This window comes from Typopeltis vanoorti, chromosome 26 (assembly GCF_054136105.1).
Source record: "Typopeltis vanoorti isolate ZY-2024b chromosome 26, IOZ_Tvanoo_1.0, whole genome shotgun sequence".
NCBI lineage: Eukaryota > Metazoa > Arthropoda > Arachnida > Uropygi > Thelyphonidae > Typopeltis > Typopeltis vanoorti.
Window position 1 is genome coordinate 2,917,643 of NC_143574.1, and position 23,395 is coordinate 2,941,037.

Here is a 23,395-nt window from a genome sequence, read left to right on the forward strand (position 1 = left end):
ACTTCCTGTCAACAATTTTCCTCCAAATTAGTCTGTTATCTGCCAGAACTCTAGTACTGCAAGATCTTATATCTCGGTCTTCCAAGGCACTTCTAAGTGTATCAATCTACCCAGATCATGATCTTCATTAAGTCTTTTTCCTATCATCCTGATACCAAACACCTGATTTGCTAATCATTCCTCCCCATTCTGTTTAAGTGAGATTTGCACTGTTCATACATGCTAACAATATCAACTTTTCTTATTTGAGAGATTTTTATAACTAAAAAACACAGAATTAAAACAGATTTTGTTTTTTATATTAGTTGTTTATTTAGAAACCAATATGTGACTAGTTTTGTTCACACTAAAACTGAGGAGTCAGAGTTGTTCTTTTTATATATATTTTGCTTTTTTTAAAACCCTGGCAAAGCCAGCAATTTTCATGTGAGCGAAACTAGTCAGACATTAGTTTCTAAATAAATGACTAATATATATATAAAAAAACCTGCTTTAACATAAATTTCCTTTCTTATACCTTCATTTTTAATATGATTCTGCCACTGATGCTGTCTGTTCACTCCCCAATTATTTTTTTTCAGATCTCTCATATTTGTGGTATCTAATCTCTGATCAATTGCTGTATTTCAAACTCAACTCTCAGATTAACATGTGAAAGTTGGTTTGAACAATGTTCTGTATACAGCTGTTTTGACTGACTTCTTTCTTATTCCATATAAATTTATTCGTTTGACTCCCTACCATACCAGCTTTGCTTAATCTAGTGCCTATTTCCACATTTAATTTGCTATCTTCATTAAAATTTATGTCTAAAGAGATAAAATATTTAATATCTTCTTTATAAGTTCTGTATTCAGGATGCATCTAATGTTGTTTTCAGTGTTCCTATCTATGTTTATACTTTGTATTTTTATTGCTGATTTTTTCTCATATTCTAAGAGATTATGAGATAATTTCATACAATACCAAATGAGGAAATCCAAGTCTAAACACCAAACATAGTACTCCCCCATCCCAAGGCTCCCAAACGAGTAAACCAGTGGTATAACACTGGGCAAATAAATTCATTTATTATCCTAAAATCAGATAGATCAAAATAAACCCAAGAAAAAGTCAGTAGAGTATCCTCAGATTTTTCCTTAAGCATCATTTCCTTTGCCAAACAGACTCACTACTTTTCAAACACTGCTCATAAATTATTACTTGCACTGAGCAAGATAAAAGTAGCTAAATTAAAATTCTTTCTCTATTTTTGGACACTCATCATCATCAAATTCCTGCCATGTACCCTCAAGGGGTGTACTATCATATCCTGTAGTACTATCATATCCTGAATTTCATTACCTGCTGTGAGACCATTGCCCCCACTTATTGGAGGCCTGAAGTAGCTTTAAAAAGTTCCAGATTTGGTCTATAGAGCAGGGTTTCCAGACCAGGTAAAATAAATAAATGAAAAATGCAAAAACAATATACTACATGAAAAATTTACATCATTACTAACTTCCTATCTACAATTTTTCTCCAAATCAGTCTGTTACTTGCCAAGACTCCAACATTACCAGATCTTATATTTCTATCGGCTAAGGCACTTTGTACCGTATCAATCCACCTATATCTTGGTCTTCCTCTGGGTTGTTTTTCTGCCAACTTGGCAGAGAACACTTGTTTTGCTAATCTTTCCTTGCCCGTTCTGTTTAAGTGACCATACCATCTGAGATTAGCTCTGCTAATGCATTCCTGGATGCTGACAATGTCAAGTTCTTTCCTAATATAATCGTTTTTAATATGATATTGCCATTGATGCCATCTGTTCACGCCTCTAATCTTTCTCAGGACTCTCATATCTGCAGTCTCTAGTCTTTAATCAAGTGTTTTACTTCTAACCCAGCTCTCAGATCCATAAGTTAAAACTGGTTTGAACACTGTCTTATACAGCTAATACAGCTAATTTAGTGTTCTGACTAATTTCTCTCTTATTCCATATGAATTTATTCAATTGACTTCCTACCATACCAGCTTTGTTGATTCTGTTGTCTATTTCCATATTTAATTTACCATCTTCACTAAAAATCGTGCCTAAGTAGCTGAAATGTTTTACTTGTTCCACAGGTTCTCCATTCACAACACAGTTGACATTTTCAATGATTCTGCCTATTTTAATTGTCTTTGTCTTTTTATTGCTGACCTTCATACCATATCTATTACAACAGTTATTCAATTTAGTCAGATAATTTTGCAGACTTGTAGCAGATTTATTTAGAAGTATAATATCATCAGCATAAAGCAAAGAGCTGATATTAACATCTCCAATTTTGTTAATGTTGTGTCCTGAATAAGCTATGAAATGTTTATTATAAAATATTCAGGTCACAACCTTAAATACAACTAAGGCAGAGAATATGGAACGTTGGCAATAGGATAAGTGTAAGCTGTTTACAAGTACAAAACACTTAAAATTTAGGAATTTCATGAATTTGTATAATAAGCTTTTATATTTTTATATAATCTGTATTAAGTGTGAACCAGATACAGAGATCCAAGTAAGCTGGCAAATCCATTTGAAAAGCCAGTCTCTAGTACTAAATTAGCAAGGCCTATGAGTCAGGGTTCAAGGGTCACTTTTGCCGTCCTGCATTATGGAAAAGAAGGGAAGGAGAGAAGTATTGGAAAAGGAAACCTAAGCGTCTTCCAAGAAAGGAAGGCAGACACACGTGCGAAAAAAAAATAGAGGGAGCTGAGGTGATCGACGTTAGCACACATGACCGCGTTGGCGCGAATCGCGAAGTTCGAGATTTGCCGAGAGGAAAGAGTTAAACAAAAAGGTCTTGCAAGCACGATTCCAGATCTTTTTTTCCTGGATTCCTGGTTCCTGATCTCTCGGAGAGCAGTCGAGCTCGTCGTCGTCGGGGGAAGTTCCTGGCTTATCGCGGAAGGCATTTGGATCATCTGTCGTAGCATTGGTATTAGGCCAAGCTATATCCATGCACTGGATAGCTGAGCGACGTCGTGCGATGGACAAACCAAATTGATGCCGTTCCAATCAAGGCGATGTCACCTTGCCATTTGAAAAGCCAAATGGCAAGGTGACATTCTCGCGGAGATTCCACTCACACAGATCTACGGAAGATATCCTCTAAAGCGACTATATTGAAGGCCTTGATGACCAGACAAGGCAGGAACAAGCTTTAAGAATTCAAGGACAGACATGGTAATGTAGCCTTTTAAAATACTAATTCCAGTCATAGAAGAGTGTGAATTCCTTGTGAGGACATTTGTATTGGACTGAACTTAAGGGACTGTAAGAGTAGCCTACAAATAGGCATAGGTCCGAAACAGTGTTAAGATTTGTTAGCCCACGAGGCTGAGTAGATATCTGATTATGTTAAACTTAATGTGTAAATTGTGCTATTGTGTTAACTGAATCAGAATGGCATGATGATGACCTATGAATTTTATACTTTATGATTGTATTAGTGTTATTTGTAATTTACTATGTGTGATTAGTACAAATTAATTAGAGCCTTTGAACTAAATTGAGTGCTACCACATTAACCTGCTTAAATTGTATTGTATTATTGTGTATCACCTTAAAGCTCATTAAATTGTTTCATTCATGTACTTGCCTGATCTGCTTATGTTATATGAATTCAAAACTACTGCTCATAAAATCATCAACGAACTAAGTGGGATAAACCCATGAGAATAAATATATTAAGCGAGCCACGACTGTGAGAAAGAAATAAGAAAGCAGAGGAATAAGATTAATCGTGATCAAATTATCATTATATCTCTGAAGGGGTCACCCTGAGCAAGAATCCTTTCTATCCTAGGTATTAGCTGGTGCAGCAAAAGAAATAAATGTGTTAATACTTACAGGGTGAACTCCATCAGATTGTTGTGTGATAAATTGACGTTTAGAGCATAGAGAGGCCAATAAGACTGCAGAGATCCTAAGAAATATATTAGTTTGATAAGGGACAAAAGAGTTATGTACATGTGTGAGAGAGAAAGGAAAAATAAGTAAAGATTAGTGGTGAGCTTGCTATAAGAACGAGGATAGGATATAAGGAAAAATTATAACAAATGGCGCAGACGATAGAATAAGAGAAAGATATAAAACAATAGAAGTTAATCTAAACGATTAGATTATAAATCATTAATAACAATATCATGTTTAATACCACTTTCCTTCATAATGTGATCCATATAGATAATGAATAACAGTGGGGATAATGTACATCCTTGTCTGATACCAGATTTAACATTAAACCATCTTCCTGTACTAACTGCTGACTTACAACTCAAATAAAGACTAAGAATTCCTTTTCCTAAGCCTTTTCCAAATCGACAAAACTTAAATACAGATCTTTGTTATATTCCCATGATTTCTCAACTATTTATTGTAAAGTGAAGATCTGATCCTGACAGCCTCTATTTGACCTGAATCCAGCTTGTTCTTCACCAGATTTATTTCACCAGATCAGTTTTATTTCCCTTTTTATATATAGGTACTATGAGCTCTACTCCAATCATTAGGAATTCATCCCTCTGTCCAGGCATTCTGAACTATGCAGTGCAGCCATTGTAAGACTTTTATACCACCATACTTCAGCATTTCTGGTCAAATATCATCTACTCCTGCTGTCTTTCCAGATTTCAAGCCTTTGATGGCTTTTTCTACTTCAAGTATGGATATGTATTCCTGACTGCATGCCTGGTCAGTGTTTTTTATCACTGTGCTGTCATCACTGCTTGTTTCATTTAGCAAATTTTCAAAGTAATTACTCCATACTTCAAGGATATCTTTTTCTCCCCTTTTCATTTCACCTTTATCATCTCTAATTCCTTTTACAGCACTCTTTCCTCCATTCCTAAGCTTCTTCAACAACCTCCAGAATATTTTGCCACCTTCTTGATATTTATTTTCTATGTTCTTGCCAAAGTCCTCCCATGACTTTCGTTTAGCTAGTTTTACACACTGTTTAGCTTTCTCACATTTGTCTCTGTATTCTCTAAGAGCACAAGCGGACTTATTTGCCAAGAACTTTTGATAAGCTTTCTTCTTTTTCCTTCACTGCCTCTTTAACTTCTTGCATCCAACATGGAGTTCTAATTTTTCTATCCTTGCAAACAACTTCACCACATGCCTCTCTAGCTGAATCAATCAGAGTTTTCTACAAGGCTTGCCACTGAATCTCCAAGGTTTGGTTCCTGTTCTCAAACTCTTTCATTTTTCTTTCAATAATCTTTGTGTATTTTAGTCTACAGTTCACATCTGAGAGCTGCTCAACTTTTATTCGCTTTAAAACTTTCTTACATGTAATTCTTTTCAATATGAAATTCAATTTTATCCTGCTCAAGACTAAATAGTGATCACTTCCAATTTCAAATCTTCTGTACATTCTGGTGTCCTGCACCAGGGAGAAAACATCACTATCAACAATAACATAGTCAATGTGACTTTTTTTATTCCTTGCCTCTTCTCTCCATGTGAATTTGTGCACATTTTTATGTTAGAACATGGTGTTAGTAATAACCAGTCCATGTCCTGAGCAGAAATCCAACAGGTATTTGCCATTATTATTAGCTTTGCTCTTTTCTCCAAATTTTCCCAAATGTTTTGGGAAAATTTGGAGAAAAGTCATATGTCTGACAATCACTTCCTACTCTGCTATTTAGATCCCCAACAAGGACCAACTTTTCCTTTTTCATTGTGTCAGTAGCTTTCTCTAGAGCCTCAAAAAAATTCCTCTAGTAGAACCTTCTGTGGGACCATAGGCACAAATGTCTCATTGTCCAGTTCCCCATTCTGATATTTGCCCAAATCACTCTACTTGAATGGTAGGCAGTGTTTTGTGTTGAATACTATGGCTACTTCTTCTTTTCCTTGATTGTCATTGCTTGAATATAACATTTTGTATTTATTGCTCAGAAAGATCTCACCAGTTTTTGTCTTTTTTGTTTCGGTCACCCCTATTATGTCGATCTGGTACTTATCTAATTCCTCAGCTAGCTCCATTTCTTTGCCAATCAGGCTTCTTATATTGATAGTACTGATCTTTAACTCTGGTGATGTTGAGTTGGTGTGTTTTCAGGTTTGTTCCAGTAGCTGACTTTTCGCTGTTCACCCTGGTTCCCTGATAAAAACAACAGGGGCCTTGTTTAACTGGGCAAAGCCCCAGCCGGCATGAAATTTTGTCATGTTGTACCATCATTTTGTATTTTGGTTTAACCAATAGCAATATATAATTTGGTTGGCTAAATCCCAAATTGCCAGCCCATCCTCGTTCGTTCAGTATCCAGGTAGATACCCAACAGGGTGCACCACGAGAAGGTGAGGATTGGACATTAGGTCAGAAGCCCTGGTCGGTTCTCCGCATTCCTTTAAAGGCTATGTGGAGGTCTCCTCTCAGTTATACAGCTTTGACACTTAAGCACCCCATTTTTGGACACTCTGTTCTTCAAAGTTTAAGCAATGGTTTTTAATATTTAACGAAAGCCTATATGTCTAACTTCATTATATAAAGCTTATATTTACACTATACTGTACAAAAGTATATGCTATATAAAGTAAAACTTATTTAGTATACACTGCATAAAGAATTAAAAATTATATATTCTTAAAATTTGTTAGTAGATCACATCAATGTATCCATTACACTTCAGAAAATGCACTAGCAGAATTACAAATTTGAAAATAAAACTGACCGCCTTTCTTCTGCTTGTCTATTTGATTCTTCGGGGTTTAATTCTTGAGTGTCTTGAGAGATATCTATTTCCTGTTGTCTATCAAAATTGTTGACTTTTGAAAAATGCCTTTGCAAATTACCTAAGTAATTTTATAAAAATGAAAATTAACACACAAAAATGTCAATTTGTTACACCATTTCACTTTTACAAAAATAATTAGTGATCCCAAAATCTGTGAACATTATGATACATATTTATACAGTGCAGCATCAGGACCATATGAACTTTTCTCAATTTAATTATTCTTTAAGTGCTTGTTTATAATCTGATTTTAAAACATGCACATTCCATAAACAGTAAGAAAAACAAATGAAAACATTTCTTGCTATAAAAAATTTCATTTTTGTTAACTGAAATTTCTATATTAAAGGTTTCCGAAAAATCCCCGAACTTTGAAATTAACTAAATAAATAAACAATCTTATGAGTTACAGTAATCCATTTATTCCATCATAAGAGGCATCTAAAATAAAATAATAATAATAAATATATAAAAATAATAAAATAAATACTTGTAGATAAACTTATACGTTGGTTACACATAGGTTTTAATTTTTCAGGAAATGACAATGTATACTAGAATATTAATTATAAAAAAACTTTAATTAATACCTTCCTATATTTAAAATAATAATAAATGTTGCATTGCCATCAACAGGGATCACAAAAAACGAATGATATGTGAATGCAGGCACTAACACTGAGCAAATGAGGCTGAATAAAGGCAACAGAAGTCAGGCCTAAAATCCTAAATGGTGCCCCCTAGTGTGGAGAGTATACCAGGTCCCTTGCAGTTGCAAACACTGTCCTACTATGGCCAAACAGGCAGGACAGCCAACATCAGGATATTTGAACATAAGGACTTTATGTTCAAATGCCTTTATTCAGCCTCATTTGCTTAGTGTTACTGCTTGCATGCAATGAGCACAAAAAGAGTAATCAAATTGGGAGACTTTAATTATCCAAATAATGATTGAGTAGCAGTAAAATCTCATGAGAAGAATAAAAATGCATTTATTGAGCTGTTGCAGGACAATTTCCTCAAGGAGCATGTGATAGAAGGACCTCTAGGTCAAAGAGTGCTAGATTTGATAATAGTGTCAGTCGGCATTTCAGTTAAAGATGTAACTATTTTGCCTCCGGTTGGTGACAGTGATCATGCAGTACTCACTTAGGAAGGGAATAAGTTTATGAATGTTCCATTCAGAAAAGGTTACATGCTGAACTACAAAGCAGGAAATTATGACCAACTGAGGAGTATACCGAGTTCAGTGGAATGGGATCGGTTGATGGATGGGAAGAATATCGACAGTGTATGGGAAGCATTTAAACAATACTTAAATGATGCAATATCAGAGTGTGTCTTGAGAGTTCAAAGAATAAATAGGGTAGGAGTCAAATGGATGTGTAATCTTATTAAACAAGAGATTCATTAGAAAAGGATGATGTGGAAGGAATACCATGTGAATAAGGATGATGTCCATTATGAAAGTTATAAGCAGCAGGCTAGAATAGTCACAACTGTTGTACAGAAAGCAAAGTCTGAGTATGAAAAGAAACTGGCTCTGCGTGCTAAAGACAACCCACAAGAATTCTACTGATATGCTGCAAGTAAAAGAAAGAATGAATATGAAAGAATAACTCTTCTAAATGCAGATGGCATGAGGGTTACAGATGCAGAAGAGGTTGATCAACTAATGAATGCTCATTTTGTTAAAAGATATCAACCTGGTGTATGCAACATTGAGCTCACTGCTACCTCTTCAATGGATGAAGAAACTCAGGTGTATGAGGACGAGGTATTAGAGCTGTTGCACAAACTGAATAAGAATTCAGCAATAGGAACTGATGGGCTATTCAGCAGATGTACTAAAAGAGTGTTCAGCTGAACTGGTTATTCCTTTGACCAGGCTGTCTCAGAACAGGGAAGATTTTGCAGGAATGGAAAGAATGTATGGTAATTCCATTGCACAGGGGTGGTGCAAAGACCAATGTGTCCAACTATTGACCAATTAGTATCTCAGGAGTGGTGGTAAAGATTTTGGAAAACTTGGTTAGGGCTTGAGAGTGGATATGAGATGGCCAACCAAGCTGGCACAGAGAGAGATGAGAGAATGGCAATGATAATGAGAGTACTGAAGGAGATAGAGAGTGGGGGAGGCAGGTAAGCAAGGAATAAATGGATCTGTGAGGAGAGTGATGTATGGAGACTCAATGATTCATGATGTGCAGAATGAAATGTTAGAGGATTGCTTCTCTGGAGGAAAAATAGTGTGTGTGTGTGTGTGTGTGTCTATGGAAATAAAGCAAAGTGAGAATGTGGATGAGATGACAATGATGGCTGGAACAAATAATCTGAGAGGTCACATGAATTGGATGGTAAGAGATTTGATGTTAATGTTAGGAATTTTGCAGCAGAAAAAGTTGAGAGGCAAAATAATGAGTGTACTGATATCATAATGCAGAACTGAGGAGGAGAGCAACAATAATGAAATGAAATAATGATAGTGAAAATATGCTGAAGGAGAGAAGCTATGAATATGGGAATGCTTGGAGTGTAATGATTACAGAAAAGTGAAGGCATCTGGAGAGATTGTTGTTCTCTGGGCAAGTGAGTGTTAGGGCAGGGAAACTAGAGTTGCTAGGATGAATGCATCAGCATATCTAAAGATTATTGGAATCAGCAAAACGTGGTTGACACGAGATGATGATCTAACAGGAAGGGTATAGCATATTTCAGTAGAATAGGAAAGGCAAAGATGGTGGAGTTTTACTTGTGAAAAGTTATGTCCTCTCAAAGTGAAGACTTTAGAAGGAAATGGCACTAATAGTTTCGAAAGTGTATGTCATGAGGTAGAGGTAGGCAGAACAAAATATTTAGTGAGATGTTTCTGTAGGTTAGAAAACAGAGAAGGTAATAAGCAGGAAATGTTTAGACAGATGGGTTTGGTAAGTGCAAAGAGAGTGATCATTATGGAAGATTTTAAATACAGCAGTATAAATTAAGAAGAGAAACAGCATACAGTTGTAAGGGAATGGAATTCTATTCCCTTACAAGGGAGGTCATGTTTTAGTAATCTACTTACCTATTACAATAAGGTGACAGCAGGATTGGACGTGCAAGATGGATATACAGTAGTACACTTAGACTTGGAAAAGGCTTTTGATAGATTACCACATAAGTTGATAGTCAAACTAAAGTGGATGGGGTAGGATATTAGACTAGTGTATTGGATTGGAGACTGTCAGTCTGAAAGGTATCAACAAGTTGTGTATAGAGCAGCAATATCTCAGAAGAGAGGAAAGTCACCAGCAGTGTGCCTCAGGGGTGTGCTTAAGGACCCTTGCTGTTTAACCTGTATGGTAATGATATTGGGGAAGATTTGAATGAGGATATACAGTCGTTTGCATATGATGCAAATTGGGATGAACTATGAGGATAGAACAGATGTTGTAGCCTTACAAGAAGACTTGAATAGACTGAATGAATGGGCATGAGAGTGGGGATGCCAGTTCAATGTTGGAAAATGTAAGGTTTTAAAATATGGAAAACAAAGATGGGGTGTAGAATTTACTCTTAGTAAGGATATATTATACTAGAATTTATTGGTATAAGATCTCATTTTAATGTGTATCCCACATATTAGAGGCTGCAAAATGTATAATACATCAATGATTTTATACTTTTTTATTTTTTTTACTGATTCCATACAAGAGGTTGAAGAATCTATAAGCATATAAGTGTCTTGTATAAAATGCAGGTGAGAAAGGCTGTAATGGCAGTATATCCTTGTTTATTTAATGATACTGATTCAAAACTCAGAATAGTAAGAAAATAATTAATAACTTATTAGCTGATATTTTACTGGTATTATATCCAGTATCTTCAGAGCACAAGAACAGTTTGTCACAGTACATGAAACAACAATTTGGTATAACAGTGGACATTTTAAAATGACTGTCTCCCAGATTTTTGGTAAATTGATACAGCCATACTTGTTGAGGTTTGGAGTATTTTTTTAAAGCTGCTGCTGATTCCAAAAACAATCTCTCTGACTTATAATGACTTCTGTGTAGCACTTTTGTTTCCATCCATTTGATCCTGTGTGAAGGGCATGTCCAGGGCAAGGGCTGCTAGGCCCAACTTGCCATAATGAGTGCCGAATGTATTCTTTGACAAACCATGTAGTTCTCAGACATCCCAAGTTTCAAGATCATCTTCAACCAGTCTGCATATCAGCCTTCAGTGAGACAAGGACAAAGACACATCGTCACCTTCAGTGCAATCACTGAAGGTGACGATTTCTCCTTTTTCTTGCCAAAGGGATCTCAGCTCACTTACCCTTATCTTCAGTAATACATAAATCACCTAATAAGATCAGATTTCTCTCTCTCTTCTTGGATTAATATTCACATCCATCCTCTCCTGGCCTAAATACATCACATCACTGGCTTTTCAGCATCTAAAACCCCAAAAAAAACTCTGCATTCAAGGTACTATTTTAGTTTCACCCATCTACTAACTCTATACAAATTCCACTTCCTCCCTTTCTAAGAATACTGCTCACATCTTTAGGTTGGTGCACCTAAAACCTTCCTAAAAATTCTCAGTGCAGGGCAGAGGGGGGCAATTCAGCTCCTGTGTGATCTCTCCCTTACAGATTCACTTCAACCTCTTTCTCACAGATGCATTATTTCAGCACTGTGTCTACTCTACAGGTTCTTTCATGGTCACTGCTTCACTGAAGTCGCAACCATCATTCCTCCACGTTCTGTTGAGCCTGTTAAAACAAGAGCAACATTCCCTTTTTAGTGCAATTGCAAACACACTAAACCTGCTTCTCCCCTTCCTCTTTTATTCCATCTACACCTATATGATCTGGAACTCAAAGAGTTTCATGCCAAATATAGAAACTATATATAAAGTTCGGTGATTCCAAGCGTAAGCAAATACCTGGATACTGAAGCAACTAACCCTTTAGGTAGCGCAAGCTGAGGCAACTCATGTCAAAGGTGGAGCAAGTTCCGATCACTATTCTTGATATTTACCCATAATGTGAACTTAGCTCCTAGGAGCTGTATTACTGTTCAACATTATGAGAGAAGGTCACTACCCAGACCGGTTTCAACCTTTATTGAGATCTCATCAGTCAGTAGGTAGACCTAGTTAATAATACCAAGTCTGTAGTGAACAGAACTTACATCCCTTCTATGAGAATTGCCAAGAGGTGTCCTAATAAATTACTAATTATATGAAGAGTCAAAGGCTTCAATTGCAGAAAACTTTATATAGTTTCTATATTCGGCATGAAACTCTTTGAGTTTCTTATTTGGCTAAGAAACAATATGGGATGTAATATCCCTTAACTTAAACAAGTTATGTCGCTGATTTGAAGCCTTTGGCTCTTCATATAATTAGTAATTTATTAGGACACCTCTTGGCAATTCTCATAGAAGGGATATAAGTTCTGTTCACTACAAACTTGGTATTATTAACTAGGTCTACCTACTCACTGATGAGATCTCAATAAAGGTTGAAACCGGTCTGGGTAGTAACCTTCTCTCATAATGTTGAACAGTAATACAGCTCCTAGGAGCTAAGTTCACATTATGGGTAAATATGGGTAAATATCAAGAATAGTGATCAGAACTTGCTCCACCTTTAACATGAGTTGCCTCAGCTTGCACTGTCTAAAGGGTCAGTTGCTGCAGTATCCAGGTATTTGCTTACGCTTCGAATCACCAAACTTTATATAGTTTCTATATTCAGCATGAAACTCTTTGAGTTTCTTATTCAGCTAAGAAACAATATGGGATGTAATATCCCTTAACTTAAATCAGCTAATAAGTTATTAATTATTTTCTTACTATTCTGAGTTTTGAATCAATATCATTAAATAAACTAGCATATACCACCAATACATAAGCCTTTCTACTCCTATGAGTATCATCAACAAATCTGTGAACAGGCAAAAATTTTATTAACAATTAATCAGCACTTACTTCGAAGAGTTTTCAGCTCTTCCTTGATACCATCAATTTCATCATCACATTGTTGAATTTGATTCTGAAGTTCAGATTTAATTGATTCTTGACAAGAGTGTTTCTCTAATTCTTCTGATACTTTCTGTTTACAATATTCTAATCTCTGAAAGATCAAAACATTCAATATATAGTACTTGAATAGATATGAATACTGTTTATCAGAAGATTAATCAAAGTAAACAAAATAAATAAAAATACATATAATGAACCTAATATCACATTAAGAAAACCAATCATATTTGCATATACTTCAACAACAATGTTAATATTTATTACTATTTCTGAAGCCTACCATAGTTGGGTCTATATGCAAATACATTTATGGAATCTAAGACTTTGATTGTAGTTAAGCATGTCTTTACAGTTCAGAAATATGAAATTACGTGATACACATCCCATTAATGTTCTTTTATTTTCTTCCCACTACGGGTTAATATCACTAAGGCACTCCTAGGAATCAAAAGAATAGATTGTTATATAATGGATAGTTTGATATAGCAAATGTCTTTTAATATAGTATTGCACCTATGGGAAATTGGATGAAACGTTTCAATAGTTTGTTATAGTAATTTTTGCTATAGTGAAAAAAAAATAAATAAAACTCAAACTCAGTATACTGCGCTTTAGTACAACACAATACTAAGGTCAAAATTTTTTCTTTCTATTTATTTTCATATATAAAACACTTACATATATTTCTTCAAAGTTGCAAGGTGGAGTTTACTCCAGCCAATAAATGCACAAGCATCCAATGATCATGTCAAAGCCACGCCCATAAATTTCAGTGACAGGTAGATGCTGATTGTTTCTAACTTTTTTTTTATGTTGCTCCCACCCACAAAAGGTTTTTCTCCAAACCTATAGTACATTTGTACCATGAGTGGGCTAAGGATAGTTTTCTACTTTTTTTACACAATACAGAAACTATGCTCTAGAGACCAGACATGAAACATGAAACACTCGGTGATGAAATTCATCTCCCACCTAAAGACAATCACAAACATCCATGCCCACAGCAGGATTCCAACTCGTGGCTCGTTGGTTGGAGAGTGAGTATGCTAGACATTCAGCCAACCAGGCCAGCAATTGTATGTTTCTGAGAATTTCTTTTTAAAATTAATCTGCTAGAAATCATTACCTATTTTGAACTTATATGAAAATATTTTAAAGAAATGTATGCACTTCTTAGTGCCTACCTAAATAACTGGATGCATCTCTGAACATTTAATTACTTAATCAGAGATTTAAAAGTGTTAACAAGTGTAAACTTATTAAAAATGACTGAATCATGTATAAGAACTCTGAAAAACTATAGCAGAAATGTTAATGAAAAATAAGAAGAGAGAGAGATCACGAGAAGGAATTCGACTCTAGAATAAAATACAAATTAAGAATGTTGAAGAAAAAGAAGAGTGATTGGAAATGAGAAGGACAAAACATTGTGAGACTATACAAACAGAAGTACCTGATGCAAACAGCAGGCAGTAATCAACATGAAACAGCACAATATAGGAAATATGTTACAGATGTAGCACTATAATGCAAGATATAAACATAAATGCTGTCATGATAGATAGGTTTTCCTTTGACCCACTATTAGAGACATATGCATTTACAAGAGTGACTTACAGGTGATAACATGCAAAGTAAAAAACTACTGATAACATATGAGAGAACATGTGGAAACAGTTCAGATTAGGGATGTTGAGATTAAATCACCATTTTTTTAATTTTTTTTTTAGCAGTGTTCTCACAGAAAAGGATTTTGAAGGTAATTACTAAAATAAAGAGCTAAAAGGCTTCGGTTCAGCAATGCAAAATTACATAAGCAAAGTGGATATTAGATCCAGTATTATTATTATTATTATTTGTCACCTCCAGGGAGTCCAAAGACTCATCGAAGGAGGGCATCTACTCTACAACTCTGCTCCCACCGCTCACAATCCACCAACTGACATCAACTACACCAATGCCATCTACCACCAACCACCACCACTAGCATTTCCGCAGACAATCACAAATATCTATGCCCACAGCAGGATTCAAACCAGCAGCCTCTTGACTGGAGAGTGGACATGCTAACCACTCAGCCAGCCAGGCTGAAGCCTTTTGGCTGTTTATTTTAGTAATTACCTTTATGCACCAACTGAGAGTTAAGTTACATAAAATACATTTCTCTGGCATTTCAAAGCCGAATGTAGAAACTATGAAAGTTTCATAAGTTGACCAGAGAGCTTGCGGGAATACATTCCTCGGCATCCCCGAGTTTGCCTTAGTGTGATCAAGCTCTTTGTTCAACTTATGAAACTCATAGTTTCTACGTTCGGTTTTGAAATAATGCTGGATTTAATATCTACTTTGCTTAAGTAATTTTGTATCACTTTGGCTGTTTATTTTAGTAATTACCTTTATGCACCAACCGAGAGTTCGATTACAATAAATACATTTCTCTGACATTTCAAGTTCCATAGTATTGAATGAGAGTTTTTGCTCTCTTAAGGTTTCTGCCTGGTCTCTGAGGAGAACCAACCAGTGTGAAACAGCTGTCAGGCCAGTGATACCTTATCAAAATGGACTGATAAAAGGTGAATATACAGATGCTTTGGCAGCACCATGTCTTGTAAGTAGTCCACACTAAGACAACTCGGGGATGCTGAGGAATGTATTCCCATAAGCAATCTGGTCAATTTACAAAACTTTCACAGTTTCTACATTCAGTTTTGAAATAATGCTAGATCTACTATCCAATTTGCTTATGTTTTATTTATTTATTTACGTAATCACCATTCTGGACCTGACTTGTTATATAGATATTTATTTTATTCACTAAAGTTCTATGTTTTATTTATATTATTCTATATTTTGGTTTAACCAATAAGAATACAATTTGGTCGGCTAAATCCCAAATTGCCAGCCCATCCTCGTCCATTCAGTATCCAAGTAGATACCCAACAGGGTGCACCACGAGAAAGTGAGGATTGGACATTAGGTCAGAAGCCCTGGTCGGTTCTCCGCATTCCTTTAAAGGCTATGTGGAGGTCTCTTCTCAGTTATACAGCTTTGACCCTTAAGCACCCCAAAATATAGAATGATGGTACAACATGACAAAATTTCATGCTGGCTGGGACGTCGCCTGGTTAAACAAGGCCCCCATTGTTTTCGCCAGGGAACAGGGCGAACAGCGAAAAGTCAACTACTGGAACAAATCTGAACATAAACCCCAACTCAACATCACCAGAGTTAAAGATTGGTACTATCAACGTAAGAAGCCTGAATGGCAAAGAAATGGAGCTAGCTGAGGAATTAGATAAGTACCAGATCGACATAATAGGGGTGACTGAAACAAAAAAGACCAAAACTGGTGAGATCTTTCTGAACAATAAATACAAAATGTTATATTCAGGCAATGACAATCAAGGAAAAGAAGGAGTAGCCATAGTATTCAACACAAAATACGTGGCTAATCTTCTTGAATGGCAGTCAGTCTCAAGTAGAGTAATGTGGGCAAATATGAGAATGGGGAACTGGACAATGAGACTTATTTGTGCCTATGGTCCCACAGAAGGTTCTACTAAGGTAGAAGTGGAGGAATTTTTTGACGCTTTAGAAAAAGCAACTGACACAATGAAAAATGAAAAATTGGTCCTTGTTGGGGATCTAAATAGCAGAGTAGGAAATGACTGTGAGACATACAAAAATATTTTGGGAAAATTTGGAGAAAAGAGCAAAGCTAATAATAATGGCAAATATCTGTTAGATTTCTGCTCAGGACATGGACTGGTTATTACTAACACCATGTTCCAACATAAAAATGTGCACAAATTCACATGGAGAGAAGAGGCTAGGAATAAGAAAAGTCTCATTGACTATGTTATTGTTGATAGTGATGTTTTCTCCCTGGTGCAGGACACCAGAGTGTACAGAGGATTTGAAATTGGAAGTGATCACTATTTAGTCTTGAGCAGGATAAAATTGAATTTAATATTGAAAAGAATAACATGTAAGAAAGTTTTAAAGCGAATAAAAGTTGAGCAGCTCTCAGATGTGAGCTGTAGACTAAAATACACAAAGATTATTGAAGAAAAAATGAAAGAGTTTGAGAACAGGAATCAAACCTTGGAGATTCAGTGGCAAACTCTGAAAAAAACATTGATTGATTCTGCCAGAGAGGCATGTGGTGAGGTTGTCTGTAAGGATAAAAAAATCAGAACTCCCTGGTGGACACAGGAAGTTAAAGAGGCAGTAAAGGAAAAGAAGAAAGCATACCAAAAGTTCCTGTCAAATAAGTCAGCTTGTGCTCTTATAGAATACAGAGACAAATGCAAGAATGCTAAACACTGTGTAAAACTAGCTAAACAAAAGTCATGGGAGGACTTTGGCAAGAATATAGAAAATAAATATCAAGAAGGTGGCAAAATATTCTGGAGGTTGTTGAAGAAGCTTAAGAATGGAGGAAAGAGTGCTATAAAAGGAATTAGAGATGATAAAGGTGACATGAAAACGGGAGAAAAAGATATCCTTGAAGTATGGAGTAATTACTTTGAAAAACTGCTAAATGAAACAAGCAGTGATGACTGCACAGTGGTAAAAAACACTGACCAGGCATGTAGTCAGGAATACATATCCATACTTGAAGTAGAAAAAGCCATCAAAGGCTTGAAATGTGGAAAGGCAGCAGGAGTAGATGATATTCGACCAGAAATGCTGAAGTATGGTGGTATAAGAATCTTACAGTGGCTGCACTGCATAGTTCAGAAAGCCTGGACAGAGGGACGAATTCCCGATGATTGGAGTAGAGCTCTCATAGTACCCATATATAAAAAGGGAAATAAAACTGAATGTGAGAATTACAGAGGTATTTCCCTACTGAGTGTTCCTGGCAAGATCTATGCAAGTATACTTGAGAAACGGTTGAGAAGAATTGTGGAAGAAAAGCTGGGTGAAGAACAAGCTGGATTCAGGCCAAATAGAGGCTGTCAGGATCAGATCTTCACTTTACAACAAATAGTCGAGAAAGCATGGGAATATAACAAAGATCTGTGTTTAAGTTTTGTCGATCTGGAAAAGGCATATGACAAGGTGCCAAGAGAGAAGCTATTCAATACGTTGCAGTTATATGGTGTCAATGGGGCATTATATCAAGCAATACTTAGTTTTTATTTGAGTTGTAAATCAGCAGTTAGAATTGAAGGAAGTACAGGAAGATGGTTTAATGTTAAATCTGGTGTGAGACAAGGATGTACATTATCCCCTCTGTTATTCATTATCTATATGGATCACATTATGAAGGAAAGTGGTATTAAACATGATATCAAAATTGGAGATGTTAATATCAGCTCTTTGCTTTATGCGGATGATGTTATACTTCTAAATAAATCCGCTACAAGTCTGCAAGATTCTCTGACTAAATTGAATAGCTGTTGTAATAGATATGGTATGAAGGTCAGCAGTAAAAAGACAAAGACAATGAAAATAGGCAGAATCATTGAAAATATCAACTGTGTTGTGAATGGAGAACCTGTGGAACAAGTAAAACATTTCAGCTATTTAGGCACGATTTTTACTGAAGATGGTAAATTAAATATAGAAATAGACAACAGAATCAGCAAAGCTGGTATGGTGGGAAGTCAATTGAATAAATTCATATGGAATAAGAGAGAAATTAGTCAGAACACTAAATTAGCTGTATACAAGACAGTGTTCAAACCAATTTTAACTTATGGATCTGAGAGCTGGGTCAGAAGTAAAACACTTGACCAAAGACTGGAGACCACAGATATGAGAGTCCTGAGAAAGATTATAGGTGTGAACAGATGGCATCAATGGCAGTATCATATTAAAAACGAGGATATTAGGAAAGAACTTGACATTGTCAGCATCCAGGAATGCGTTAGCAGAGCTAATCTCAGGTGGTATGGTCACTTAAATAGAATGGACGAAGAAAGATTAGCAAAACAAGTGTTCTCTGCCAGGTTGGCAGCAAAACGTCCCAGAAGAAGACTAAGATATAGGTGGATTGATACGGTACAAAGTGCTTTAGACGATAGAAATATAAGATCTGATAATGTTGGAGTGTTGACAAGTAACAGACTGATTTGGAGGAAAATTGTAGATAGGAAATTAATAATGATGTAATTTTTTCATGTAGTACTATCATATCCTGTACACCCCTTGAGGGTACATGGCAGGAATTTGATGATGATGATGATTTCTATGTTTGGGTATATCTTTACAACATCTTAGAATTTCATCAATTCTTTAGTCTTTAAAAAAATATAGATACTAAAGATATTTTTGTGAAAGGATGAAACAATATTAACTTATTTTATTTCTTTGACACTTATGCAGCAGATTTCATTCACAGTTAAGAGTATCAACTTTCACTTAAAGTGAAAAACATCAAATGTTAAGTTTTTATAAAGAAATTCAAGGATGAATTTTTGTATAATTAAATTCGTTTTGATTGTTATGGTTACATGTCATTGGAAAAGTTACATTCCAAGAAGAGTAAACGTTCTCAACGAAGATGATCCAGATAGGAGAATGCAGTTTTATGAGTGATACAAGAAAAAATGTGAAGAGGACGCACAATTTCCAAGATGAATTGTGTGGAGTGATGAGGCCACATTTAAATTAAATGGGTCAATTAACCAGCACAATTGCACTTACTGGGCACCTGAGAATCCGCATGTTATGGAGGAACATCATGTAAATTTACCAGGAGTGACAGTGTGGTGCGGCTTATCAGCACACAGATTAATTGAACCATTCTTTTTCGATGGTACTGTAACTGGTGCCAATTACTTGAACTTGCTGCATGAAGTTGTTATGCCATGTATTCAAGAGGACTTTTATTTTCAACAAGATGGGGCACCCTCACACTACCATTGAGATGTGAGGGCCTATCTTGATGAGACTCTACCCAACAGATTGATTGGAAGAAGATGCTCTGTAGAATACCCTCTGCGTTCACTAGACCTCAAGACAATGAATTTTCTTATGGAGATTTATCAAGGATAAAGTTTACACTTCAAAATTGGCAACAGTCGACGACTTGAAAGCAGCAATCAAAAGAGAATGCGCCCAGCTACAAGACAAAATGATTCTCAGTGTTTGCAATTCCATTGCTGCACGTTATCAGCAGTGCCTGGACCAGGAAGGTCATCGCTTTGAATACAGACGTTGAGGGATGAAAAGTACATTTATGTAGTGTACTTTACAATGTGAAAGTTAACTGTATTATAATAAATACCAACTTTATGATCATTCAAAGTGTGTATACATTTTTTGAGACAGTCTGCAGTTGACTCTCTGCACTTCCATCTCAGTATGGTATCACTGGTTGTTGACAAACTAGGATGGTCCAGTTTGTCAACAACCCAATGGTGAATAAATTTAAGGATATGCATGATAGCTATTGTATTAATGAATGTTAATGGGTCACTCCAAAGCTTGTTATAATTGCCTAACCTGTAGTTCCGTATATACCCCCAGAAAAATCCACAGATTTTGCAACCTCCCAAGTCAATACCACATGATCGCTTTCACCAATTGGAGGTAACGAGGACACCTCACTTATGCATATATCCTCTGAACCAATAACTAGGTCCAACACTCTCACACCTCGGGTCCCTTCAGTTATGGATAGTGTGGGACCCCATGATGAGTCTTTCAACTCCATGGAGTATCCACATAAATAATATAATAAATATTAAGGCTAAAATATTTCTATTTGCTGATGATGCAAACTTAGACAGTTCTTGTAGTGAACTGTTTGGATGACATAAGTTCATTGCAAGATAATCTTAAACCATTGGAAGAGTAGACAAGGAAGTGAGGTTTACATTTAATGTAAATAAAAGCAAGTATATCTGATATGGTAAGAAGATGATATTAGGTGGATATCTGTTAAATCAACAAGCTTTAAGAAAAAGGTAATAAATACAATCATTTAGGTATTCTGGTTGATAAGAAATTTAACGACAACTAGTCTGAAAACTAGCTGAAAAGAAAGTAGGCTTAATTAAAATGAGCTTCACTTTTAGGAGTAAGAAAGTTATACCATTAATCAGACAAGCCAATATTGGATTGGATTATGGTCAGGCCAATATTGGTTTAACTCACCAAGTTTTCTAATAGATTTTAAGAAGGTTGAGAGTATTCAGAAAAAAATTTCTTAGATGCATAGATTACATTATGATAGATATGAGAATCAGTTGGTTAGTAGTAATCGAGTGAATTTGTCTGAACAGAAGATAGAAAGGAAAATGAATTTATAAGTTCAGGGCATATATAACAACAGCAAGAATTTTTTGCACTTCACTGAATCAGTCTCTACTGGAGGTCATAATAAAAAAAGATAGTGAAATTCTGTATATTACAGAACAGCCTCAACAAGATGTTAATAGAAGCTGTGAGTTTATGTAACTTGAAAAAGAATAAGCTGTTATGGCTACAGAGAAGTTAATAAAAATGCATAATAATAATTATGTAATTTGGCAATGTCAGTGTTATGTGCTAGCATAGATACGAGGGTGGTCTGAAAAGCTCTCAGCTTTTGAAAAAATATTTTCAAAATTTGAAAAAATGAAAAATAAATTTATAATTTCAAATTATTTTTATTTTTCAACATCATCTCCCTTAAGACTAATACATTTATTCCACGATTCTCTAGCACCATTATCCCGTTCCTGTAGTGGTTCTCAGTAAGATCTGCAAAATACTCCTCTACAGCTGTAATTCTTGATTCGAAGAAAAAAACGCTGACCAGTAAGGAAGAGTTTTAGTTTGGGGAAGAGATAGAAGTCAGAGGGAGTCAAATCTGGGGAATAGGGTTATTCATAGTGCAGATCCCTTAATTTTCCCATTGGCAAAACATTTTTGTGGGCAGGTGCATTGTCTTGATGAAAGATGATTTTTTCTTCTGCAAACCGGGTCTTTTCTCACGAATTTTTTCATTTAGTCTGGTTAAAAGATTGGAATAATATTCCCTGGTTATTGTTTTACCCTTTTCAAGATAATTGATAAACAAAATGCCTTTAGCATCCCAAAATACCGATGCCATGATCTTTCCTGCTGATGGAACTGACTTTGTCTTCTTTGCCACCGAACAACTGGCTTCTGTCCACTGGTTTGACTGCTGTTTGGATTCTGGTGTGTAATGGTAAATCCAAGTCTCATCCACAGTAATAAATCGATGCACAACATTAGTTTTATTCTTATTAAAATGCTCAAAACACTCCAGAGATTTTCTTGCAAGTGCATTTTTGGTCTGCTGTGAGCAAGTGCAGCACCCATCTTGCACAAAGCTTTTTCATATGCAATTCTTCATGCAAAATATATCCTACACATTCTTTTAAATGCCTATAGTTCTCAGCAATTTCATGCATTTTGACTCGCCAGTCATCTAATATCATATCGTGCACTTGATCAATGATTTCTGGTGTTATTACACTTTTGGACATCCTTCACATGGATCATCTTCAAGGCTGGTACAGCAACGTTAAACTCGGCAGCCCATTTCTTAATTGTCCAAAATGAAGGAGAAGAGCGCCCATAAACTTTTATGAACTTTGAATGAATTTCTTTTGCCGTTAAACCTTCTTTTACAAAGAATTTATAACCGCACAATACTCAATTTTATCCACTTCGAGGGATACAAACAACACTTTTGCTTCAGAGAGTTGTATAAAGCAAACTACTTATTAGAATGACATGCAATTTCACGTGGACAGTTATGACAGATGTACCAACTCTAGAAAAAAATCTTGCCAATAGTGTTGCCATCTATGGTCGAGGCCGAGAACTTTTCAGATCACCCTCGCACATTATGTAATTATTTTTAATTTTTCAAATAAAATAATAATAACAACATACAAAGAAGAAAATAGCAGTTTGCTCTGATTTTCCTCTCACAAACATAAAACTGATTTGATCACATTTTCTAGTAGTTATGTATATATCTAAATATAAATATGAATTTGGATTATTCATGGAGTTTACGATGTTGACACCCTAGATAGATTTATGTCATCTAGTTGAGAATCAAATATTAATAATAAAGAAGTTTACTGAATTATCTACATTGCCAAATAAATAAACGGTATTACTTAATGCATAAAAATGTACCTTCAGTTGAGCTTCTTTTTGAATAATGTTCTCCTGCAACCTATCTGCTGAGTCAAAACCTAGCAATTGGTTAAAAAAAAATAGATACTTCAGTTTGTATATCTAAGAATAAAATTAAGATCATAATTTTTTTTAAGCTGATCACAAAATTTTCATAAAAATTATTCAGTATGATTTTTTCTGTCAGTTTCTTTTTTTAGGAAATTTAATTATACATTATCTTGTATTATTTTTTTAGAAATCCATTTCAGTCTATCCAATGTGACACCTTCTAATCCTAGCCTAGCCATATATCCTGTTACAACTTGAATCGTGCATAGACCTTTAATCTATCAGTAAATCATTTACAGCTTTCAGCACATACAAACCACATGTATAATGTATAGCATGTATAGCAGTACTCTATGTTCAAAATGTCTCCCTTTTACCTTCACGCACACCTGAAGTTGGTGAGGCCACATATCTATGGCAGC

The 23,395-nt window shown here is 35.5% G+C and overlaps 1 protein-coding gene and 1 long non-coding RNA gene across 2 annotated transcripts in view; both read right to left on the reverse strand.

Annotated features, from left to right (window-relative positions):
* LOC150092270 (dynamin-binding protein-like) overlaps positions 1-23,395 on the reverse strand; it is a 247,536-nt gene that overhangs the window by 175,864 nt on the left and 48,277 nt on the right. The gene's annotated exons all lie outside the window — the stretch shown is intronic.
* On the reverse strand, positions 6,737-22,967 carry LOC150092271 (uncharacterized). The gene is made up of 3 exons (XR_016550580.1): positions 22,923-22,967; positions 12,753-12,897; positions 6,737-6,829 (listed from the first exon to the last, which is right to left on the reverse strand). It is a non-coding gene; the product is annotated as an uncharacterized LOC150092271 (long non-coding RNA).